Source organism: Siniperca chuatsi, linkage group LG17 (assembly GCF_020085105.1).
Source record: "Siniperca chuatsi isolate FFG_IHB_CAS linkage group LG17, ASM2008510v1, whole genome shotgun sequence".
Taxonomy (NCBI): Eukaryota; Metazoa; Chordata; class Actinopteri; order Centrarchiformes; family Sinipercidae; genus Siniperca; species Siniperca chuatsi.
Genome location: NC_058058.1, coordinates 18,396,179 through 18,421,982, shown reverse-complemented (window position 1 = coordinate 18,421,982; position 25,804 = coordinate 18,396,179). Strand labels below are relative to the sequence as shown.

The following is a 25,804-nucleotide window of genomic DNA, read 5'->3' as shown; positions in this document are numbered from 1 at the left end:
TGCTGGCTGATTTGATCAGCTAGCTAGTGTAAGCCAATGTTAACGCTAAAAGTTCTTAAGTTGGTTGAAAACTCCATCTCCAGCTGACTTTTGAATCTTTCTAGGTGTCTCATTTCAAAGCCTGATGTGATGATACAGTTGCAAAGCTATGATTGGACAATCACTGCTCAGGGGCAGAGTTTAGCGAATGGTCAATTGTTCAGTAGCTGGATAGGATGGTGTTGTGCAGGATCAGGGATTGGATACAGGACTTTGTAGGGCTCTGGGTTGGGCTTGGTCTGTGTTATGTCTTGTGTTTCTGTGCCAAGTCTCCAAGTAGCTGTTACCTTGTTCCCTTCACTGGGTGGGTGGCTTTACTTGTGCCAGAATAGGGCCTCTGAAATGTGCAGTAGACACACAGGCCAGGGAACACAGAGAACTGACAAAAGTGAGAAAAAGAAGAGAGCTCAAAACAAGCCTTTGCGCGAATGAATCATGATTTTGCTTATGACGAGGTTCACAGTGAGCTTTTTCACAACATAGCTTCATTATTTCCTGACTGTGTGTCAAAATATTCATGGTGGCAGTTCATCCAAAGGCAAAGCTGGCTGTGGCGAGGAGTCAAGCCCATGTGGAGAGTGTGTGCATGGGTCTATTTACGATTCAGCACTCTGAAGGTGAGAAATGCTCTGGGGTGCTGAAATAAGGCGACTATACCCGGTACAATCGCACACCATCAATTGTTCCATTCTTTTTTGCCAGGACTGGAAAAAGTCCCAAGCTGCACGCAGCTGGGACTAACTTCCAGGAGGGAAAAGCCCAGAAAAGTCCTCTCGTAGTCTGTTTCTATCAAAGGATTCCACAGTTTGACACTCCATGAAAACGCTAAGCTAATACAGATCACATTGTCAAAGGCTACCACTGTCGATGATGGAGGGAGATGGAAATTTGTGTCAAGGGACGGGGAGAAGAGGGAGAAAAAGAGGAAAGCGCCTTATGACCGAAATTGAAGCAACAGAAGGAGAGGACAAAGCAAGAAGCCATGAAGGAGACATGAAGTCATTACGACAGAAAAAAAGAAAAACAGGGAGATGGAGGAGAAAAATGAAAGGGAGCAGAAAGAAAAAGCTTTAGCTCTTGATCTCCCTGTTGACCCACTTCAGATGCGTGCCCCGCCAATCATCTCACACACTCCTTCCGCTGGCAGCGGAGACAGCTTCACACGTACATGCACGCGTCATGCACACACAAACACACATATTAGTTGGCAGCAAAACAGAGAGGGAGGCCTATTTTTCTGTACGAAATGGAGAGAAGGGGAGAAAGAAGCAGAGGTAAAAGGGAGATTATAATTTAATAAGGGGCAGGAAATCTTGGTCAAATCCCCCTGAAGGAGCTGAAATGCCTCCGTGCTGGAGGCTACTGAACTACAGATTGACTGGACTCCATCTGAATGGGCTTCTCTGGCACAGGCAGCAGGGCAGACAACCAAAAAAGCAGACAATATACTAGGAAGAGAGAAATCCCACTATACCATGGTTTGGAGCCGTATGCCTATATAAAATATTGAACCAGCAGTTTGTAAATCCATAGTATCAGCTGCGTGATTTCTGCTGGATCCACGCTGATGAATTTTGTGGTTAGCATTTAAGTGCATAAGGCTCAATGCCCAAACGTTATGAATATGATTATTACCGTTTACACAATTCATCTTATCGTCTTGTCTAGGATTGTGTTTTGTTTGAAATATTTCTGTGCTGGTGTCAAATGATATCCAAGTTTCCAGGCTGCAGGACTTACCAAAATGCTAATTATTTTGATACAGTACTTTGAGAGATTTAAACACTTTTTTGTAAGCCCTTTTTGTGTATTTAACAAAACAATCTAAAATCAGTGCAGTGTTAAATGTTGTATTATACCATACAATAAGTTTGCCAAAATAAAATAGTATAAAATTGGCAAAATTATGAATTATGAAATTAAGAAATATATGTGTACAGTATATATTAGCAATTTGAACTTTCAGGACTTGAATGTTTTCGATTCGTACACATTTTGGTTGGTTCTAAAAACATCATGAGGTTTGATACTTAGCCCTAACGTTGTACATGAAAACTTTCCTAAACACGTTTTTATCAGGAAAAATCTTTTGACAAACAGGAAGCAACAGCTTTGAGGGTTTTTTTAAATATAAAAAAATTTAAAAAGGATAGTTAGCATAAGTAGCGATAGCCACCATAACTGAAGAAAGCAGCACACAAAAGAGAAATGACATCACAACACTGGCCCAATGTTGGCTTGACTAGTAAGGTCCAGACACGGGCGAAGTGAGGCGACGCAACAGTCGGCTTTTGTCACAGCTAGTTCTTTTCGGTTTGGTATGTCAGAGCTTTTAAACTCTGGGAACTGCAGTGGAAAACAGACCTGTGGTGACCACTTAACACCAGGACGCCACCTGTGGATTTCCACTTAAAAAGTGAGACTATGTAACTTTTATTGAAAAGCTGCCAATATAGCCACAAGTAAGTAGCATTAACCAGATAATAGCACACTGAATTTCAAGTCATTTCCAAAGATTTCAGTTCTATTAAAATCATCGTCATTAGACGACCTGACTGAGAGCGAGTTGGACAGGAGCACAAGCAGGAAAGAACAAACATGTCTCCTGGTGAGGTATGGTGTGTTTACTAATTGTTTGACTTTTGTGATAAAACCATTGAAATTTTTATCTGTGACATGCTAAGATTAAGTCAGCAAACTGACTCAATGTCAGTAACACAAAAATATCTGTTATCATTAGCTAACATTAGCCACAATAAGCTACTGGTCATACCAGGCCAAGTAAGGCTGTAGCAGCTAAACCCTTGAGTGTATTGAAATGAGCAAGAGTACATTATTAGTTATAAATTCACCCTTTCATTTATAAGATTGCATTTTTTGTCTTTTATAAGTTACATAGTCTTACTTTAAAACAATAACAATAACAATAACAGCAAAAAAAGGAAATACATGCCAGGGAAATTACTCAGTAACTGACACAAGAAAAGATTCAAGTTCTCCAGTCACTCTCAGGCCAATGTGAAGCCTGAAGCTTTTGTCAAGATGACACAGGCTCCAAATGACAGTCCACAATAAAAGTGGTTGACTAAATGCACTGTGGGTTTTTAAAAAAAAAAGCAACCACCAGGAAATGAGCTAGCAAGTGAACTGTTGTTGCTCGAGGGCTCAGACAGTGTGACGCAGGGCCATCAGAAGATGAGGAGGTGGCATGGGATGACATAAAGTGATGTGCTGGAAGCTCTTGGACACCATCACAATTATGTTGCTGTCTTTCCAATAGTGTGTGGAGGCAGGGGTTAGTGTAGTGCGTGTAGTGTGTTTGCACTTGGGAGTCTTTATGTAACACCTCACGTAGTTGAGGATATCAGGTCACACAGGCATTCTCTGCTCAGAAATCACTTGTTCCCCTCTTCCACCTCACACTATGTTTTAAATGGAAATTCATTGGATGGCTTGAATCCCAGTTGAGGACCATTAACTGTTCATTGGCCTATGTTTGACTGATCACTCACTTAAAATGCTGCAGACCTCAGCTGGGTGTTTCAGTCTCCAGACTTAGCCAGCTGAAAAGAGCCCACAAAGCACCTCATACACACACACACACACACACACACACACACACACACACACACACACACACACACACACACACATGCATATTAACCAGACCACCAGCATACAATACATAGCCCCCTCTGACTGTAGTCCTCACTGAAGCCCACCCCACCCATCAGGATCAATGCAAGTCTTTATTAGCTGCTGGCTAAGAGCGCTGGCTGTGTAAGAGGACCCTGCCAGTTCTGGCCTCACACCTCCCAAAATTCACCGCTCGGCTGTATAAACATGGCTCTGTGAGTGTGTGTACAAAATTCGTTAAAGTTGTAAATATGGTGTGAAGCTGTAAGATTTGAAGGAAAAAAAAGAGACATAAAAAGCAGGAATCGTGACAAAAAGTAAGGTGTAAAAACTGTAATAACTACCAACAGAGACAGGACAGGAAACAAATTCTCTATATCCAGTCATCATTTTTCAAGACTTTCCGAACAGTTTTTAGTAGGGTTGTTGAAACAACATTGCGGTGTCAGTGGAGCAAGCATGTGATAAGTGGGACTTTTACTGTGGCTACATCTGCGCAGTCATAATCAGTCTGCTTTTCTAGTATGAGACACATAAAAGAAGCTATTTGGCTGCAGATGTGCACCCATGGGGCCATGTAAAAACTGCGAGAAAACCAAGCGATACGTCCCGTTGGAGTAGTGTGCAGTGGGCCCACGCCAGGGCTTATGAAGGCTATAAGAGCCACCAGAGAGCGGTACAGGTCACACCAGACAGTATGAGGAGCTCTGGGAAGTGTCAGATACTCAGGAGGGGAGGATGACAAGTAGAGGGCTGGGATCATTCCCAGTTCTATTTCACACTACTGCATATTACTGGATGCCTGATTTAGTTCGCGATTTCACACAGAGATAGTCTCAAGTGAGTGTGTGCCTGTTAGGTCGTACACACATATTGTACTGCACATAGAACAACACATGTTTATACAAGCAGCAGTTGCATATGTACATACAATCAGTATAGTATCTGTGTCACCATTCGTTGCTTTGATGCATCAATATATCAATTCCACTGTATTGATCTGCTAAAGAAAATAAATACAATTAATCATTCTGTTTAATTTTTTGATAACTCAGTGATCAAAAGCTTCGGTTTTTTAAAAAGTGCAATGTTTTGATGACATGCAGCTCAGTAATGCTGTCATCGGGACTAGGGGCTCACCTTACTAATACTGGATTTAACAAATTAAACCACGATTTACCCCCCCTTTAATGGTGGTCCACCTATATTAAAACAAATACATTGTTTTTAATTATTTGGCTCTTTTGATGAACTTGAATATACATTTTCAAGAATTTATTACATTGTTGGACTCCCAGCTTTGATGATAAGGAGACACAATATTTATAAGGTTACAGTTATATACTCTGCCGTGTTTGAAAATGTCCATAATGACCGAAAATATTGATATCTCATGTATCAAGACTTATATTAGACGGCCATGTTCATGTAACTTTTCGTAATACTAGCAATATGTGAATATTGGCACTTAGCCCCAAGACCATTTGTTTCTGCTGAAGACATAAATCTGTTAAAACAGATCACAAATATATGTTTCATTTTTTTAAAAGGCTCAGAAATGTCTTTAAAAAGCTGGGCACTATAGTTTTTACCAAACGGTACTCAAACAGGAGTAAACTGCGCATTTGTTGTGTGGACTATTTTCAGTTGCGCATTAATACACATTTGGTGCACTAGTGAGTATTTACAGCAGCATGGCGGTGTATGTAAGACTGACTCAAAGGAACCCAGTGCAACTGTGTGGCTCATTGTGAGTCTTTTCATGGGATTTGTAGATAATAAGAAAATATGGACTATCACCTTATCAACTTATGCTTTAACCAAAGTATTCACATCTCTACACCCCCAAGTTGTGTGGTATTGTGTACAGTATATTGAGGTTTATAACCCATGAAATATCCATTGATAAATACAATAAAATAAAAAAATAATGTTAAAAAAAACGTTTCTGGCTTTCATTCAGTAACCCCGAACACTAAAAATCCTACCTCACAGAAGTAATAGAGACATTTCCTTGTGGAAGTACACCATGTTCTCCAGGTCAGTCAATTAGAAACAGGCCCACATGTAAACTTGGCAATATCATGACAATAAACTTCCAAATGAAAATGCTATCCACAGTCAACATATTCATTAAAATATCTGAAATCATATTTGGATTATTTGTAGTCATTAGCTGAGATATTTCTGATTTTAGACAGACAACAAATTGGGCGTACTATCTGCTAATTTGCTTGGGATTCAGTATGGCTCTACAGACGTGTTTGTTAAATATCAAGGAAGGAAAGTAGACAGAGACATGTTGGTTTGCCAAAAGCACTGCATCTTGTTTCAATAATCACACTTTGTACACTGAAGAGGAGGAAACAAAAAGTGGCTAAATGAGATGATGCAGGTCTGCAGCTGGGCCAAGACAACAGAAAGGCTACCGCAAATTTAATGAACTCACTGTTTTTTTTTAAAAAAAAGGCAGCGATACAACTCACAATGGTGAACACAGACCATAAAAATACATTTGTAGTTTGCTTGCTCGTTTTTATGTTATATATATATAACTTTGCCACTGCAACTGTCTTGACTGTTCCACTCATCTGTCATGTCCTGTGCATTATCATGTGCTTTGTTCAACCAAGGTGAATGAGAGACTGAGGACAAAGTGTAGATATTGTGGGAGGTGAGACGAAGAAAGAGAAGAGAGGAATAAATCAGTCCAAGCTTGGAGCAGGACAGGCGAAACGGGCCAGGTAGATACAGGGGTTAACTCAATATCTCGTCCCTAAAAATCTATGATGCAGATGGGAAAGACAACGTCCTTTTTCTCTTTATCTCTCTCTCTCCCTCTCTGACACAGTTTCTCCCTCTGACCTTCCCTCCCATCCTGTCAACACCCCTCCACTCTCTAAACACTAATCGCTATCGGGGTGACTCCCAGTTCAGTTCCCTTTTGTGTGATTGATTTCATCAGGGCTCCTTTTTATATTAAAACCAGATCTCCTGGTTCCTCTCTCTTATCTCCACATCCCAGTCATCAGGAGGTGATCAGAGACACACAATGGAATGTTCCAGTTGCTACGAGACAAGATATAACGACGAAGATCAAAGGCGGCGGGAGTCAACATTGTCAGTCTGGGACAGTTTAGGGGGACTAAAAGCTGGCTGCATAACAATACTGCAAATTTATTTAATCTGGATATGATTTTTAAAGTGCTCTGAAATGTCTGCATGCCTCTTTGAGAGACTGTATGTCCTAAGTATAGTGTAGTGAAAAGGAATTATTTGCATAGTGGTTACTGCTGTAAACAAAACAAAAAAAACAAGTTTATTGTTAATGGGCTGTAAAAGTGTCTGGTCTGCTCCCCAGAATATTGAGTTTGAGTGCTGTTTATCGGGAAGGAGAGGGAAAAAAACGAAAGAGCTTTCAATGACAACAAACATTCAGATAATTGTGTAGTGTTGAATGAACTCTGTTTCCTTGTTCACCTGCCTCATGGAATTCCTGCAGTGCTGCCAAAAGCCAATTAAACAGCACATTCAACCTTTGCAAGGCTAGACGCAATAATAACCTTCTCATTATGCATTATGTAGTAAATTGTTGAAATTAAGCGTTTCGAATGGTGGGATCTGTGCTCAGTGCTTTTAATCAGATCATATCAGTCTATCTAGCATGACGGAGCACAGTTTGGGAGGTTATGATAAGAGTGAGGCTACATCAGTCTGCATGTATCTAATGGTTCATTAAGGGCTGATTCTCAAGATCAGATATGTGTTTATCTCCAACCTGGCAGCCAGAAGAAGGGGACATTCTTGAGAGTCTGGAGTTAGTTTAGATTGATGGGCCCTCGCTTAGATAATCACCAGACCAAAGGAGGGCTGAAGCAGCTTCTTTGTCTCCACTTGGCAGCTGGAGGGGACGGGAGGATTGGTGGGAAGAATATGAGAGTTAGAGAGGAATAAAACTTACACCACAGACATGAGAATGAGACACATCCTTGGACACTAGAGGAGCGGTGGGGGAGGATAGAGCAACGCTGGGAGGCAGCGGAGGTCAGCCTCCTTAAACAGAGCCTATCCAGAGCAAATAAATCAAAACAGACACATGATGCTGATGCTGTTGTCGGTACCGGCAGCACAAGGTTCTTCATAGTTTTGATCTTTGAAACATCTGGGTGATGCAGATGTTCTTCTGTCTGAACTTTACAAGTTTTAAAGCTGCCATAGTCACTACTTTTCTATCAATAATAGATCACATTACTACTTGTATGTGAAAAGGGTCATTCATAATGATGAACCCATAGAGAATTATCACCCAACCTCAGTTCTACAGAGTTTTATAGCGACTTTCAGCTTATTGCTTTGGATTTCCGGCCTGCAGCAGGAAGCTAATGTCTGCGAAAAAGCTCTAAAAACACCACCTGTGAACTACCTGCCCAGCACCAAACAGCAGACAGACGATAGTTAAGAGAAGTTAGCAATGAGCTGGTGAATGCTAATTTTGCTGTGTATCTGCTGGATGTGCAAATAGGTAAGTGTTTGCTCATGTCAAGTTAGGCATATTTAAAAGTTGATAATATGTCAGTGTTGTGTTCACAGCTTGTTTCCGCTGCCCCCAAGTGGACAAAAAAATCTGTTATTGCAGGTTTAAGAAGTTACAAAAAGCTTAATTTCTGTACATTCATTCTAGCACAAGAAAGCTCCTGTGTCGTATGACACATAAAGGGTCTAATATGGAACATTAATAAAGAAGACAGAGTGAGAGGTAAACCTTCATGTCATATTCAGTCCTTCCAGTGAGCTAAACCTCTCCAAGGGTGGGAGTCTCTGCTGTGTTATTACTCCAAACAAATCTAAATGACTGACCCGCCAAAATAAGGAATGACAGTAATGAAGAGGGTATTTGAGGGAGAAGTGGGTGTTGAGCAGCCTCTTTCATTACGTTTGTTTACAAGTTGTCAGTTTGCAAATAAGTGCAAAGTGGAGTGAGGGGGCAGGTGCGGTCGGAATAACCAGGGAGATGCCTCCAATCTACGTGCAAGTGTGCGAGTGAGATCATTGATGAGAAAATGCATAATTTCCTCTGGGATACACCCTTGTTAATGATCTGTCAAACTGTACACACTGCAGACTTTATGTTCTGTTAAACACCTGACACTTTAACAGCTATGGAATATGACTCAGTCTGTTCTTCAGTGATTTATCTGATGCTTTCTTGAGGCAGTCTTTTGATTCTTTTCTGAAATGAAAGGTAGAACTACAGAGCTACATGGCAGACAGGTTTAACAGTGTGCCATTTTAACTGTCAGAGCAAAAGATATCATCTGCAGACTGATTAAGGGACTTGACTGGCTTCCACTGAACCAAGCAAAGTCCGGACTGACTTCCAACAACTGACACAGCAGATTAATGGCAAGAATGGGAGAGACAGTAGAGAGAAAGACGGAAATAGAGGTAGACTGAGAGAGGGAAAGCTGCTCGAGTTCCTCGGATGACAGAGAGCAGGCCACTGCGGGAAACCTCAACTCCTTCATTCACTGTGGTCTGAGAACATAAAAAGCACCACTTCGTTTGATCTCCAGACTTAAATACGTCTCTCAGCTTCATAAAAAAATAACACAGCTTTGGAAACCATATTCCCCAATTATTCCCCCTTTACTCCCCCCATCTTTCTGACTCTCTCCCTCCTTCCTTCCATTCCTCCCACATTAGCGATTCTGTCTTTGATATCAAAGTGGAATGAAGATTAAAGTCTGGGTGAGGGGAAGAGTTGTGTGGTATGGGGCAGCTCGGCACTTTGCCACAGCTTCAGATGGGGCTTGATCCACGGAGTTATTCGCCTTCTGTTCACCCACTGTTAGCTCTGTTCTAGTGACCGAAGATGGATGGGAAATGAAGGAGGGCTTTTGTTTCCTCTCATGACATACTCAACACGTCTTGACAGCGCTACATTGGTTTTCCACTCAAGACATAATCACTCGAGCGAAATCCTCCATTATCCATTCACACCTCTTGCTCCAACGTCTCGGGAGGATTTAAAAGTCTATGCCTGGGAGGAATGTGAACCTATAGCACTGTGAAAGCAAGCAATGGCTAAGCTTCCCTTTGAACCTCCAGTCTGCTCTCCATTTTTACATCTGCCCACCAGCTAAGCACCTGTCAGTCAAAACCCACCAGATCATCACCACCTTCTCGCTTCCAACTGAGCAAGCACTGTGACTCCCAGTGACCTAGGAAATGTGAACAATTATGAAGCAGTTGGAAAGCCCAGAGGGTCAAATGCCATGTCAGTCACTTTCAAGGATCATGTATAGTAGTTTTGTTTACTATGAAGGAGGATATAACGCTTTCATTTCTCAGTGTTTAAATTCATTTGACGAAGTTCAAGTGAAGTGATATTGAATAAATCATCATCCTTCATCTTTATTAAGTGTCGTTATGTAGCAAGAAGAAAACATGAACATTAATATAGCAGCAAACAACTATTTGCTATGTAAAGTGGAGTAATGGCGTCCTGAGCAAGGAATGAGGTGACGCCCTCTGTTTGTGTGTGTTGTCAACCGAGCTTCTCTGTTCTTTGTTTTGGTAGCCAGTCCGGCCGCACATGCATGTTAGTGCATGTGAGTTCCTCCTTGTGAAACTGTTGGCTTTGAGGAGAGTGATATAACGGCTGTTTTTTTTTCTCATCTAATGCAGTGAATTATTTTGTCACCAAAAAATTATTTAGACGGCGCATACATTTATGGTATGTTTTCAGTGGCCTTACCCTAATTTAGGACAGAAATTTTGAAAGCAGGCTTATTAACACACCACCATTCCTTAAAGCAGACACTAGATACACTAACATGCCCTCGTGGCTGTACATTATGTTAGAAAATCTGTTAATGTCTTATTTCTTCACATATTGAGCTTTTCAATTTTGTTTCTTACCTTTTTTACATTATCGTTATTCGTTAATGTCAGGGCTGGAGGATAAAGAAGGGGTTCCAGAAAATCTATACAAATCAAGAAAAAGTCCTAAACTGCAATGCATTTTCAGTCTTTATTGTCTCATACATAACTTTAGAAGATAATTTTCCATAAGTAACCAAAGTATAATTCGACTGAATGCAGTTTCATAATTTGGTAAAAAAAAACAGTTTTTATGTATTGAAAAGAGGCAGACGTGATTAAAGAATATTACTCAAAATGTATAAATGGATATTTGCACTTGAACAAGACTATGAGAGTATACAACCATGCTAGCGGTTCTGTGAGGTTGTACTTTACACAGTAGTGCTTTAAGCTAAATGCTAATGTCATCATGCTATCATGCTCACAATGACAAAAAAAGGCAGACTATCTAACATCACTGGCTTCAATGAAATGACATGTGATCAAATAATCCTTTTTAAAAAAGTTGAATTTCACATGAAAAATATCTCACCCCATTGGCAGATCTTTAGAAAAATAAGTAACTAATAAATAGCATGCCTATCTTGCACTGTAAAAGACCCAGTCCCAGGCTTAACCAGTACAACTCACTCCCCAGTTGAAAAAGATACTTTTGGGAAAAGGCAACATCATCATTTGTGATAACTATTACCATCACTGGCTTCAAAGAAAGAAGGAGGGAGCAACAGGGGGAGTGTTTGCATCAGTGGAAAGCCTCAACCAATTCTCTAATGCTACCAGGACCATTTCCATACCACATTCTGGCTTTGTATCCTCACTGACCTTATAAAACCTTTGTAAGCATATCACAGTTGTCGAGTGAAAACAAAAAGAAGAAAAAATGTGTTTGTAGCTCGAAAGCCATGCATTTTTTAAGCTATTTAATTGGCTATAAAAAGGTTTCACACACCCCAAGGACAGATGTTGCTCAATCCACAAAAGTGCTTTGAACTCTTAAATTTTTGGCCAACAGTGACAATATGCTCACATCTAAACGACAAGTGATGTGGTTTCCACAAACTGCTAGAGCAGTTATCTTGTTCCACAAACCTGCCGTTTAATGGAAATCGTAGGCGTTAGCCAAACTACACGCCTGTCTTTAGGTATGAACCTTCGAACTGATCCACGCCCCCTTCTCCCCCCCTCTCATTCCACCAAATATTTTCAGGACATCTGACTTCAGTAGCTCGATATTAGTTCCACAGGTGTGGAGAGACAAACTCCATTAAAACACCCCAGGACATTCCACCACTGCACTTGCCATGGGGCCAATACATGTCATACTTTCTCTCCCTCTGTCTCGCCATACAATTCATAATTTTAATGAATTTTCAATACCTGTCCATTCTGCCATTCCCCTGAATGTAATCAGTCACCAGATTTCAGAAGTATATCAATTTAATAGTTGGGTTTCTCTGTGTATGAACATGTGTCTGTCTGTGTGTGAGTGTGTGAGCGTGAGAGTGTGTGTTTCTTGCTACAGTAGCTGGAAATATGCAACCAGTCTTCTCGACTGTGAGCTGTTGTTGTTTTAAGCCCCTTGGAGGTCTTTGTATCACTCCCATTCAAACTGGCACGGGATACAAACTGCAACCAGATGGAGGACTTCTGCCATAGTTATTTCAGTTGAGCAACACCATGCTAGCGGGTAACGCAGAGGAGAGGGAGGTGGGTAAGAGCATCATCATCAACCAAATCTGAAATCTGTGCTCTAAGGGAATACAGTACGCCATGGAAATGGATTGTATGTCTAGTCTTTCTATTGTCTCCCCTTTGTACTTTTTGTGTCTCCCGTCTTTTCTCCCCTTGCAAATGCAAACATCTTTCTCTTGTTTTCCCTCTTGAAGTGTGAGATTATGCTAATAAAATTACTCAAAGAACATGTGTGAATGAAGCCATCAAACAGAGATATGATGGTCCGTCCAGAGCCAAATGAATGGCTGTCTGCAGGCCACAAACGACCCCAAAATGACTCAAAGTTACGCCTCTGTAAATTGCCCACAAAACCTCTCTTTCCTTTCAAATCACTCATCCGCTGCTGAGAAAGCAAAACCCAGGGCCCTGTCTGACGCGTCTCTTTAGCGCGACTCTGTATGGTTTGGAAGCCCGCGTGTTTACTTAGGTTTGGAGAGGTAGGAGTGAATACCCCAACACTTTTTTCCCTATGCAAAAAAAAAAAAACGAGATGGGGACAGGAGACATCGACTCATGCTCAAACCATAAGTTTAAGAAAACCTTACGTGTGGTAGAGGTGGAGGTGGTGCGTGTTGTGGTAGGTGGGTATAAAGGAGAACAAGCTGATACGTGTTCTGTAAATCAGAGGTAATGGCTTTTGAATGGTCTGTATAAATGTTCTGAAGTCTGAGCTCAGAACATGTGTGAGGGTTGGGGTGTATGTGTGCATGTCTGTGTATGTGTGTATGCATATATATGCATCACGCAGATCTGTGTGAGGTCAAAATGGAGGAGTAAAATAAATCTAGGTGGTGGGCAAAACTGTTGCTACAGGGTGCAAAGAGTATCAAGGAGTCTATTACAGTACAACACCAACTGGCCTGGCTGTTTCAGTTCACCAAAATTACAAAAACAGATTTTCTCACTTACGTGTAGTGGATTCTAGCTATGTAGACACTTGTGTGGTGGATTATTGCTGTGAACAGCACAAACAAAACTCTCTTCACCAGCACTGTATAAGAGGGGAGGCAAAATCTCAGAGATGGATATCTCAAGACAAGTAAAACCAAAACTATCTGTATGGCTAGATTCCACTAGAGGTGAGTAAGAAAGTGTTCTTTGTAATTTGGGTGAAGAGGTATGAGGATTTGCATGCTTCAGAGGCTGACTGGGGGGGTGGATAAAAGAAAAGTTGGAAGAAAAAGGATCAAGACACACGCAAAAAATAATAATAAACAAATAAATAATAAACAAAAAAAACACAAGCCATAAAGTCAAAGAGCACCGGTTATCCGACATCTCCATCGCCCTGCTCCATATTTGCACTCGCTTGGCTATGCTAACACACTAACACTGGCCAGGATCGCGTGGTATGAGAGATCTGTGTTTAGATGGCTTTTCACAGCCCCTCAGTTGAGAACAGTGCAAATAGACATAATGCCGAAATAACAGTCGTCGGAATGTAACACTGCATATGCAGTTGTTGGCCTTGGATTGAGATTTAAGGTGGTAAAGCAGACAGATACTACCCCCCACACACACACACACACACACACACACTTACTTTACTGTTACATGTTAGTCTGGTCTGTCACGTTTTCGGAGGAGGTTGCGGTCTGAGGGTAGTATAAGGGTCTCACTGGGAAGGGTGGAGGGTAACTGAGTCAACAACGGTAGCACATAGGTAATGGGTGACACTTGAGGGTAAATAGATTGGTATTAGCACTAGCAAAAGGTAGCAAAGTGCATCATAGGGTCAAACATCCCATGAAATGTTTCCTGGCAACAAGTTGCCAACATGTAGTCAGTATTTGGGAACTGTGGACATCACTGCCTTCAAGCCTATAGGACTACACCGGTGGGAAATATCACAAGTTTAGCTAAGGGAAGAACTAAACTGATTACTGATAAGATTGGCAGGAATATAAACCTGTCGCACCTCCCTGCTATCAATAAATAATCCCAGACTGGAGAACTCGTCTCCCTTTCACAGAAAAAAGTAGGGAGGGAGAATGACATGAAAAAGATTCAAAGTACAGACTTAAAAACAAACATTCTCTGATTTACTTTTCCTGCATTTTCTTTCTACTACCCCTTACCCTTAGCCTGCCCATGCCATAACTTTCTCTCCCTCTGTCTCCCCTGGACAACATATTATAACTGCTGCAGTTTTTATTGGAATAACTTAAATAGCCCTTAAAATGCCATTTGAATGATGGGTGCCGGTGTCTGTCCTCTGCGTGTGTGTATGTATGTGTTTGTGCGCGAGTGTGTGCTGGCTCCAGACGCCGTTTCCATCAGCAATGCCAAATTTCTTTCACCCACCCACCCAACCCTCCCTCCTAGCCCTCCACCCTCATTTCTTGATGTTCACCACATCTCCCACAGTGGTCACACTCATTTTTGCTTGTGTGCCCCCCCCCCCTTCTGGCTCTGCTTCTTTATCCACACTGTGGAGAAAAACACAATTGCCCTCTCACACTCATAAGGTAATGGCTACAATTTGCTTATCGCAAAAGTACAGATGTGAAAACAAATAGAGTCTAGACTGATAGTGGAGACAAAACCCTTCCATCTGGGTTTAAAAGTGGGTTTCCAAAAGCATCATGAGTCAACAGAACAAAGATGTTTTTTGTTCTAAGACACTTATCAGAAAACGGTCCAGTCCTGGCCAGTCTTAATTTCTATATCTGTAGATCACATGATTTTCTCAGCTAACAAATGTCACCATCCATTACTTTGTCTGTCTGTCTGTATCTCTGATATGCTCCCACCCACTGTAGACACTTTGTGTTACTGGCTGAGCTCCCCTCTTGTTGCAGAAAAATGCACTGAAAGTGATTACAGACACATTCCAGACGCCCTCTATAGAGTGAATGAAGGACTAATGGAGAAACGTAGAGAGAGAAAATGCAGGGAGGACATAGGATGAAGTGCATCTGAGGTTACAGATGAGGCATGACAACACTCCTTCCTCCCTGGAGCTTAGAATATGTAGAGGAGAGAGGAGACACAAAGTTTGTGCTTCTGCATAGAAAACAGGGCTTATATGTGTTTTGCAGACGATGGACAAGGACAACAGCGCTGTCATGGCATCTCTTGACAATAGACAGAAAAGACATGTAGGCAGTGTCTTAGCAAAATGCCAAAATTGCTAAAGGACACAACAGAAGACAGAATCAAAATGTGCCAGACCGAATTGAATCCACAGACAGGCCGAGACTGTGAATATGCTGTTGTGTCTGGCAGGGCTGAGAACTATTTGGACAATTTTGGACCCTGGCAACATTACAACTAATACTTTTCTTTTTCCCCTCCTCTCTGAATAATGGTATTGAGAGCAGTGTAATGGGTAGGGACAAAGGCAGGAGGAATGTCACATGGAGGAGATTTGCAGATTAATCGATGCAGACTCCATGTGGTGCATTACTCAACGTTATTCTCCCATTTGTTTGATATTTATCACTGATTAAGGAGGAAAGCAGCAGTGAGAGACCCCACAGCTCAGCTTCTGTTTTGTGGAGTGTCGGTCCCCATAGTTCCCTCGTACAGTAGTTCTTTGACAACAAGTGTATATATGTGTATCTAGATGTGTGTGTATAAAAATGGGTTTAATAATATGTAATAGTAATGGGACATCAGCAAAATAATGGCAGCCTTATCCCTAACAAACCTGCCACTCAGATTCTTGAACTATAATTCCCATTTTCTTGATAGTGGATGATTCAGCAAAACCCCGGATTATTTTCACTGACAACATTTTTTCACTGGCAATGTCACTGTTTTTTAAATTGTCACTTTCTGCAACATCTTCAGATTTCCATCGATGGTTTCAGAGGACTGGGTCTTAAGTTACTGTAGATATATTTAGATGCCAACATAACTATTGCCAATTGAATGGTGAAAATCAAATGTCCCAAAGTCAGTGTTTTTTCTCCTATACTATCAGGAGCAATTGGACCACAGTATCACCAAGTTGTACAACAGGAGCATTATGCGTCTGTGGGAAGAGCTCTGCATTAAGACTATCTGATTATCATCACTTTCTGCTCACTGGGAGATGCCTTTCGACAAGCAAAACTCCAGCGGACACAGCAGCAAGACATTTGTGATCAACAGAATTATGCATGGGAACAGACAGAGACACAGAGAGAAATGTCAGCAAACCTGGTTTTCAGATCACACATGTATACAGCCCACCAGGGGAAGGCCCTCAATTCATTAGGGCACTGTTAGTGTGTACTGTGCTGGAGGGGGTCTGTGCACATTCCCCACAAGTGTTGATGGGGTCTGGATTTGTCCTTGTCTCCATGTGAGAGTGGATGGCTGTTTGTGTGTTTCCCTGCTTCGTTATGCCTGGCTTGTCTCAGCTGGCCTTCCCCAGCATCCCTCAAGATGAGATGTCCTGGCTGATCCACTCCCAGAGAGGGATTAAACACACAGGTCTATGGTTCTCCTTATGTTTCTGTTATTTTAACCATTTCCACACAACGCAGATGTCTGTTTTTATAATGCAAATGAAAACCATCCTAGAACCAGAGACAAGGCTCAAACTTTGAAATAGAATTTCTGCATATCTGCATGCCTTCCTGCGAGCTGGTTTCACAGAATAGTGTCCATCATTAGAGGTGATTTGTAAAAGATTGATACATATTACATATTTCTTAACAAGTGAAAACTTGTGCAGTCTGGGTATGTTTTCCTAGTCCTTTCCAATGCAAATCAAACTGTATGAAGCTCAAACTTAGGAGACTCCAACTTTCTATGTTTATGTATAGTATTACATTCTCATATTGTAAAATATACAAAATTATTAAAGAGGTTCTCCTGTGATTTGGGATTGACCTTCCATTGAATCTGGGGACTTAAAAGAGACCAATAGTTGAAATCCATGCAGCAGAGGCCAAGGCATTCTGACTTTTAGTTTGGACACTGGATCCTACATTTCCCATAATTCAATTCAAGAACATCTCTTTGTTAGATTCTTCCTGCCTGGTTAATGGTAAATAGCCATATCTTTCTGTTAAAAATGTGCAGTCTTCAAGCTGAAGCCAAGATGACCCTGATGACATGTCTGGGTTTTTTGTCACAGGAAAGTTCCCTCCACTACAAAGATGTTATATATCTATTTTCAAACTGTATACTTTTGAAAATATCACCAAAAAAGTAATAATATTTTCCTAATGTAGAAAAGGTTTCAGTCATAGTCATCTGGACACTCTTTTCAGAATCAAGACGTTTCGGCTCCCATCCGGAAGTCATTCTCAATTGTGAAAAAATTGGACAGGAACTGGAAATTTAAGCTACTCTGAGTTACATAAACCCTAGCTTAAATTTCCAGTTCCCGTCCAATTTTTTCACAATTGAGAATGACTTCCGGATGGGAGCCGAAACGTCTTGATTCTGAAAACAGTGTCCAGATGACTACGACTGAAACCTTTTCTACGATAGAACACTCCTGGACGAATGAGGGACTACACCGTCTTATTTTCCTAATGATTTATTGTTTTCTTTATTGTTATCTACTAACATATCTACTGTCAGTAGATATGTTGTACCATCACCATTTTCCACAATTTGCCTAATGGTATAGCTATTTATACTTCCAGCAGATAAAGAGTAAAAGTTAGAATTAATTTTGATTTGTTTTTCTAACCGTCTGGCGAAGTCCAATATTCACTCTAACTTTAGCCCTGTTTTAGTCTCCACCAACTCCTGAGAAAAATATTTGGCTCTTTAGCTGCTCAATGCTGCACTATGTTCAAAAGGTAGTCGCTAACTTTGTCTGCTGTGGGTTTATTTGAGCTTTTTCACTGAAATCTTCGCCAGGAAACGACGATGATGAGAGCAGTAAGATTAAACCCAAAACAGTTGCAGGTTGCATGAGCTGAAAGATGCTAAAAAGCTGCGTAGAGCGAAGGGGAACGGCAGGACCAGGGCTTAATTCTCTCTTGTCACTAATGGCGACTCTTTCACATTACACGTAAGCTTTCGACCATTGTTAAAATATTAAGTGCTAAGTGCAGATTTAAGAAAAACAAGATTTCTTGATTCTACTAAAGCCCTGTTGTTGTTTTTTTTGCAGTTTAGCCATGAACAAGCCTCTAACTTCAGTGTCTTTTCACTGTCTGCTCCCAACATGAGGTTTGAATCAACAGGCTGTCATATGGCAGGGACGCAGCATTCAGGACACTTCCTCTCACTGTAACGATCTGGCGGACATGTCTGTATCCTCGTCTTCCTGCTCTGCCTCCTTGTTATCCCTCCCTCTTCCTTCCAGACTTCGAAGGATACAGAACATCCCTCATCCCTATGATGGAAGACAGTGACTGGAATAGAATGAATGGATCCTGTTATAGGACTAAATAAGAAATTACTCTGTTACTGAGTAAACTACAGAATATAAAGGCAGCACTGTTTGTTTAAAATGAATCTTTTAAATCTTCAAAACTACCTAGATTTCTACTTCTCTCTAAGGATTAACGGCATAGAAAGTTTAGCTGATTGCATGAGTTCTGGGGTTTTACTGAGCTTGTTGCTCAACTTGAGGAATGGGCCGGGTGTTCCCGACAGGGTAAACAAACATTGGAGTAGTAAGGAGGTTGCGGCAAACTGAAGCAGAGTAATTCATGGAGGAATGATCTGTGTCTGGGAGCAAACAGACGGCCCCTGCATGTTTCTGTTGACACTGGTTCAAATCCTCGGCCAGATCAAAGACGCCACATGCTTGCTACAAACTGAGTGCTCCTCAGACCAAGCTTATTTTCTCTTTTCTGCTTCTTCTACCTTCAAATATTTTCCTGTACTTTCACCTCCCCTTGCCTCTTTCCCACAAATACCACCCCTTCCACTTTCTCCTATCCCCATTTTTATCATGTCCTACTTCGATCTTTCTTTCTCTTCCATATAGATCCATCTCCATCCCTCTTTCCTAACCCTTCCTGATGTTTCCCATATCTCTATCACACTTTCACCACATGTCAGGAAGACTTGGGTTTGTGTGGTTTCTACCCAGCTTTGGGAGCAGTCCCGCTCAGGCTCCATTGGGCAGCTTGTCGGTTCGGCTTGTGGAGCAGACCGGGGCCCACTGTTAGGAAATGACCACTTCTCTGGTTCAAATTATGAGGCAACGCAACAGGCCATTTTGCTGGCGGCTCGCAGAGGAAAGAGTGGGGAGAGAGAGTGCGCAGCCATCTGCAAACCACATGAAAGTGAGTGGTAATTGATTCAAAGCCCCCCCAATTAAGTATTTTGTTGGTTGGCCAAAGAACATCCTCCAAGAAGTGGTTGTACTTCTGTAGCGTACACTGGCCAAACAATCGCAGACTTGCATGGTTAACGTCAGGTAGAAGACGTTTTATTTCCATGAGCTCATTCTGCAATCTATCATCTATGGAACATCCAGGGCTTAACTCTGGTCATGTAAATCTTTGACCTTCCTCAGTTTTTAATAAGACAGTTCACTCCTGTGTTGCTTCATGCAGCTAGAGCTGTGTTCCTACAGCCAACATCAGCTTCCTAATCTCTCTAATCTTGTTCTCATACATGGAAAAGGGTGACAACACTGCGCACATATGGGTGAATTAGTATGAGCTGAATATTGTATTTGGTCTGCAGAAATATACTTGATGTCATCACTGTGCATTTATGTGATTATTTTACAGTCTTGTGATGGGGCGCACTCACTGAAATTCCAATTTTTATAAAGAAAATCTTTCCATACTCGCTTGCATGCTTATTTATGTTACCTACTTAAATACACATTGACAGACAAAACCGAGCAAATGCGTGATGGAGAGGCAAACAGTGAGGCTGTCATCCAATTAGCCTTGTTTTTGTTTATGTTAGTCATCACTGTACAGCATCTCAAATGTTCTCCATGAAACTCAACTCCACTTGAATCCACCTAAATTATTAGGTAAAGCAATAACCATTCCTGTCTTGTGAGCATGAAACAAAATAATTCTCCTTCAACAGCTTCTTTAAGCGCTTAGGAATGTTGCCAAACTGTATTGCCTCTCCTGTCTAACTCCAGGAAGCATTACATATATTGTAGGGATAAACAGAAACAAGAGAACTGTAGTTAAGACCACGTACACACACAGTGTAGAATGCACTTAGTAAAGCAATGCTCACAAAGCATTCAACTCAAATGAGCTGGAATGAGCACAAAGTCGCTTTTTCATTTTATTGTTTCACTACTTTGCTGCTGATTACAGGAAATGATTAGGACAAAAGCCTTGAAGGCCTGGTTGTGTTGTACGCTGCCTAATGCCTCTGAGCATTGAAACACATGTTGCTCAATGGGCTCAAAGTCTGTACAGAAAGAATTAAGTCTCAAAGCCAATTCCATTTAAACATAAAGTCTGAGAGAACCAGCACCCTGCATCGAACAATCATGGGATACTGTATTGGCTCAAGCAAAATTTGTGTGTTGTCTTCACATGGGATTGGAGCCATGGTAAATACATATCAGTGTACACAAAGATTGTATGAACCGCAGGAGGCGTAATTTATGCTCTTGAGATGCATAATACAGTGTGACATTAAAAAAAAAATTGTTTTCAAAAGAAACAACTCAAAAGCCTGGGGTGGTCCACTGTAGGGGATAAGTCGTCTTAAATCCATCTCTTTGAGGAACACTTTGAGCCAAGCTAAATTTTAGGAGTTTATCTGGGCAGAAACTGCCAACTCACAGATGTTAGTGGCCATGTGGTGGGCACCTTTAGTCACTTGCTATTGAAAGACTGCAGAGTGATTTATATATGAAAGGACATCAGAAACAAATTTCATTCCATATCATGCACAGCAGCATTTACATTATCATATAATTACAGATGCTAAAATGTCAAAACTCTCTTGTAATGTGAAAACTACTGTCTTTATCATTTTTTGTTTGTTTCATAACCTCCCACTGGTATCTTGGATTAAGTTCTAGTAACTGCACCACAGTACAGTACAGCACTAATCAATATTTTTATATAATATGTATTATATAATAGATGATTACTTTTATGTGGAAAATAGTGCTGGTAGTGATGAACCCACAAAGAAAGAAAGAATTCCCCAAATCTGCAGTTGCCCTCAGCTCTACAGAGCATTTGAGCATCTTTCAGCTCACTGCATTGTTTTAACAGCCTGCAACTTTACTGTTTAGGATCACTCTCACTCCTCTCATCAGTACCTTTTCCAGCCCCAGCAGGAAGCAGAAAAAGCTCTGATTAAGCCACAGTGCTATGCTATCTGCCTACATAGTGGAGCAGCAGCTAAAGAACCTGATATTTTCCTCAGAAGTTGGTGAAGACTAAAACAGAGTTAAAAGGAGAGAATACTGGACTTACATTCACCAGGTGGCCAGAAACACAAAATAATGAATGCTAATGTTGTTCTGTGTTTACTGGATGTGTAAATATGCAACTATTTGCTAACACATTTGCCACATCAACTTTATCAGGTGATAATATATCAATGTTGGATTTACATCTTGTTCTGCTGCCCCCAAGTGGCCAAAATAAATTCATGCTGCTTTAAATATGCCATAAATGTTTAAAAAGTATCAGAAATATTTGCAGTTCTTTATATATTGACCAACTTCCATTTTCTGCAACAACATTATTAGCATCAAAACTCAAACATGTTGAAAGAGTTTTAGAAGGATTTCTTTGGTAAATTTGACATTTTGGAATATGCTTTCTTGCCGAGAGTTAGATGAGAAAATTGACACCATTCTAAAGTCTGCTAAATATAAAGCTACCAATAGCAGCTGGTTAGCTTAGCTTAGCACAAAGACTGGAAACAGGTGGAAACATCTAGCTCGCTCTGGCGTCTGGCTCTGTCCAAAGGTAAAAAAAATCAGGCTACCAGCACCTCTAAACCTCACCAATTAACACTTTATATCTTGTTTTTTTAATTAATACAAAATTTGAACTGTAAAACATTTGAACTGTAAAAAGTTGCAAGTTTATCTACGCGGTAATTGGTGGAACAAAAGTTGTTGATAGATAGTACATATTAGGTTGCTGTCTGCTACTGAAGATTGGGGGAAAAAACTCTACTCTGTGTGAGCATACAGTACAATACATGTGTCACTTAGTAAGCATCCATTTACTACTCCAGATCTCCAGACTCCAAATCTGGCTCTGTGAAATAAAATGCTTTTTATTATCCAGCTCCGAGGGAACCATAACGCCACAATATCCCCAGTCTCTTTTCTCCTTTTACAAACACCTACGCACACGTCTAAATCAAGCTCAGACTGAACAATAACAATGTCTGGAGCTTTTCAAATGGTCTCAGAAGAGCTGTTTCCAATCCCTTAGTCAATATTGACCCATCAGAGAGAGATATATCCATCCTGCATCTGAAGTGAAATAATAAAAATAAACAGCTGGCTTGGGAAGTACGTCTGTAACAAGATGAAAAGAGGGATAATGTGAGTTTTATACTGCGGAGTTGACCCCTGTTAAGAGTTGGCCTGCTTTTGGAAGCCCTAAACAAAATTCTTGCCAGACGATGAATTGAGGGGCAATGAATGAGGGGTAGCAGAGTCAAAAACCAAAGGCAAATAAACCTACCCACATGTACTGTACACACATGCTCATTTGTACAGCTATCTGAACCAACCAAACATCAAAGAATCTTCATTTGGCTTTGCTCAGTGTTATGAATTCAACTTTTTTTTCCAAAACTGAGACTGGTGAGCGGGGAGGTCACACACATCCTCACGAGACACAGGGAAACTCTTGCTTCCTTGTATTAAGTGCTGAACCAGGGAAAACTCAGCCTCGGCGGACGAACACGAGATGTCACATCTCATTAACGAGGAACAGCACTGCTGCTGGATGAGCACTGAGGTTCTCATTCCTGTTTGTTCCTGTTGGATTCTCTTTGAAAACACGAGCTGCCGTCCCAAAAAATTCCGGCACACCATTGGAAAAATATAGATTTGACTCCAGGAAGCATTGCTCAATACATGTTTTGTCCGTGGCTTGGTTGCTGCACCTTGTCCAGGCCTCACCGGTTAAAAGCAATGTCTGACGTTGGAGAACAGGAGTTTTAGTTTGAGTCCAGTAAAGAGTTTGATTCAAGAGGATCTGTAGTCTATAGCAGTAAAAAAGGATGGAAAGAAGGGAAGAAGCTGGGGCAACTGGAACAAAGTCAAGAAGAAAGAGGGACATTAAAAGGGGAAAAAGTGGCAATGCAATGATGAAAGCCCCCCACTTCCTCCTGTTTCTGTCCCCTAAGCATGCCTTTGATAAGTTCCCTCTGATAACTGAAGAGGGCATGTTGTCAAGCCCCTCTGAGCTCGGAGGCCCTGTTAAGACTGAGCCACTGCTGACAGAGTCAATGGGAGGCGGAGGAAAAATAACAAGGGGCGTCTGCCAAGCCTCCCCACTGCTTGCTCTCCCTGTCTCTCTGTCCCCCTGTTGCTGCCAGCCCAGTGGAAAAACTCCCTCTGGTCCAGACACAGTTATGAGAGAATGAAAGTGCAAGTGGGAGAGGGATAAACAAATACTAATAAATAAAGGGAGACAGACAAATGAATTAGAGAGTGACAAAGAGAGAAAAATAAATTAGTTATGTTGCCAAATTTGAATACACATAAAAACAGAATAATAGAAACTGTTTTTTGTTTTCCTCCCACTCCTTCTGTCCAAAACAATGTCCTTCAATACAAGGGCCTGATTAATAACGTGCTGCTCCGTCCACTCTGGAGGGCTGTATGTTTGTGCAGATTCACTATCTGCCATATAGCTGACTGACTTCCACATATATCAGCGTGTACAGGCCAGATGGCTATTGGTGATGTGCAAACAAGCTTAGAGAGTATAAACACAAGAGGCAAAAGGAAGTAAAGGGAGACAAGATGCAAATCTTCATGCATCTGCATGCAACAATGTGTTTCTGTCTTTTACTGTCTTTCTCTTCTCCCCCTTTTAGCTGAAAAACAAATCCAGCCTATTAATCTTGAATGTTATGGTCCAGGCTCTGATTAAGACCAGGGCCTGTATTCTGTTTCCACCGCCCTTCACTGCAATTCTTCATTCAGTATATCAGCTGCACCAGTTAGCACGCCTTATAATACTTGCTGAAGTGTGTGCATGTACAGTATGTGTGTGTGAGTGGGTTGTTATTACAGACTTGGTCTTCTGGTTGAAAAGACCACTTTAAGAAAACACACTCTTTGTTTGTCTTTGTTTTCATTAAAGGAGTGGCCTGTTTTCACACTCTTTCCTCTTTATGCTAAAGTAACCTAAGAAACAAAAGGCACAGATTAGGGAAATTTGTGTGTGTGTGTGTGTGTGTGTGTGTGTGTGTGTGTGTGTATTCTGAAGGTATCTGGGGAAGTAAAGGAATAAGTGGCCGTTAACTTTTCCTTGAGAATGAGTGGCATTCTTCTTTATTTCCTGCTAGCATGGCATAGGACTGAGAGTAGTAGACGCACACGTGCTCTCTAATACACACATACACACACATACACACATATGCAAAAGCATATACAAACATGCAATTTAGAGTAGAAATAGATTTGTGAGATGTAATAAGACTCAAAATTATTCAGAAATACAGCAACAGGTTTTCTCTTCACTAAGAGATGCCATGTGTTTGTGTCTGTGTGTGCAACAGTGAACTGCCTGGTATTCTGCCCCCTTGTGGCAACAAGGTGTAGGCTATTTTACAAGCCAAAGAGGGGTGAGAAACAGAGAAGGCATCAAGGCTGGGACAGCTCCTATAACTTCAGTTAAAATTCTTTCACTTCTTTTTTTTTTAAAGTCTTTCTCTTTTGCTTTCTGCTCTCAGAAAAATCCCCGGTGAGAGCATGCATTCACTCTACCTGTGTCTCTTTGATGATGAAGAGTGAGAGATTTTTATGCAAAGATTGATCTGAGAATCAGTAGTACAGTAAGGAGCCTGACTGAGAAATGAGCTGCTTTAATGAGGATGAAATCTCACCAAAAAGCTTACAGATCTACAGAGAAGAGCCTGGTCTTTCACCTTGACATCAGAACAGGAGTTCTCTTTGCGATCCTCAAAGATTTTCAAAAAAGGTAAGAGCTGATGTTGAGTTTAGAGTCATTAACGTCCCAACTTCAACACGTTCTGGCCTATAAAGTAACTGCAGTGGTGCGTGAGAGTCTCAGCGCTATATGAGCAGGTGGTTTGGCAACGGACAGCGTGAGTGTGTTCATCTGTTTAAAATGTGTGTGTGTAAGGAGTGTTAAATCCATGTAGGTGTTTGTACAGGGCATAAAGTATGCTGTGTGTGCCGCTGTGCATTCAGCGTGACTGTTGTTTGTATATGGTTGATCACGCTTCAGCACTTTGTATCAAAAGCCTGAATGGGCAGCTGGTTGGAGGCTGTTAGTTGTGGTTAAATAATGTGCCGCACACACAAACACACTTGAGCTGCTTCTAACCACCAGTGGCAATGTAACTGACCACTTGCCACCCACTGGAGAACAGAGAATCCCTGTCTGTGGCATGGGGTTGCCATGGTGACAGCAGAATGTTGCCATCATGAATGTGCCAA

General features: G+C 41.2%; 1 protein-coding gene across 2 annotated transcripts in view; it reads right to left on the bottom strand.

The window, feature by feature from the left end:
* The window catches only part of col8a2 (collagen, type VIII, alpha 2), a 47,854-nt gene that overhangs the window by 19,553 nt on the left and 2,497 nt on the right, over positions 1 to 25,804 (bottom strand). The window contains exon 1 of one of the 2 annotated variants that reach the window (XM_044172214.1): positions 7,454 to 7,474. The exons of the other annotated variant lie outside the window; for it this stretch is intronic. The gene's annotated coding sequence lies outside the window, so the exon portion shown is untranslated. Of the gene's footprint in view, positions 1 to 7,453; positions 7,475 to 25,804 lie in introns of those variants that run through there. 2 annotated transcript variants of the gene reach the window in all.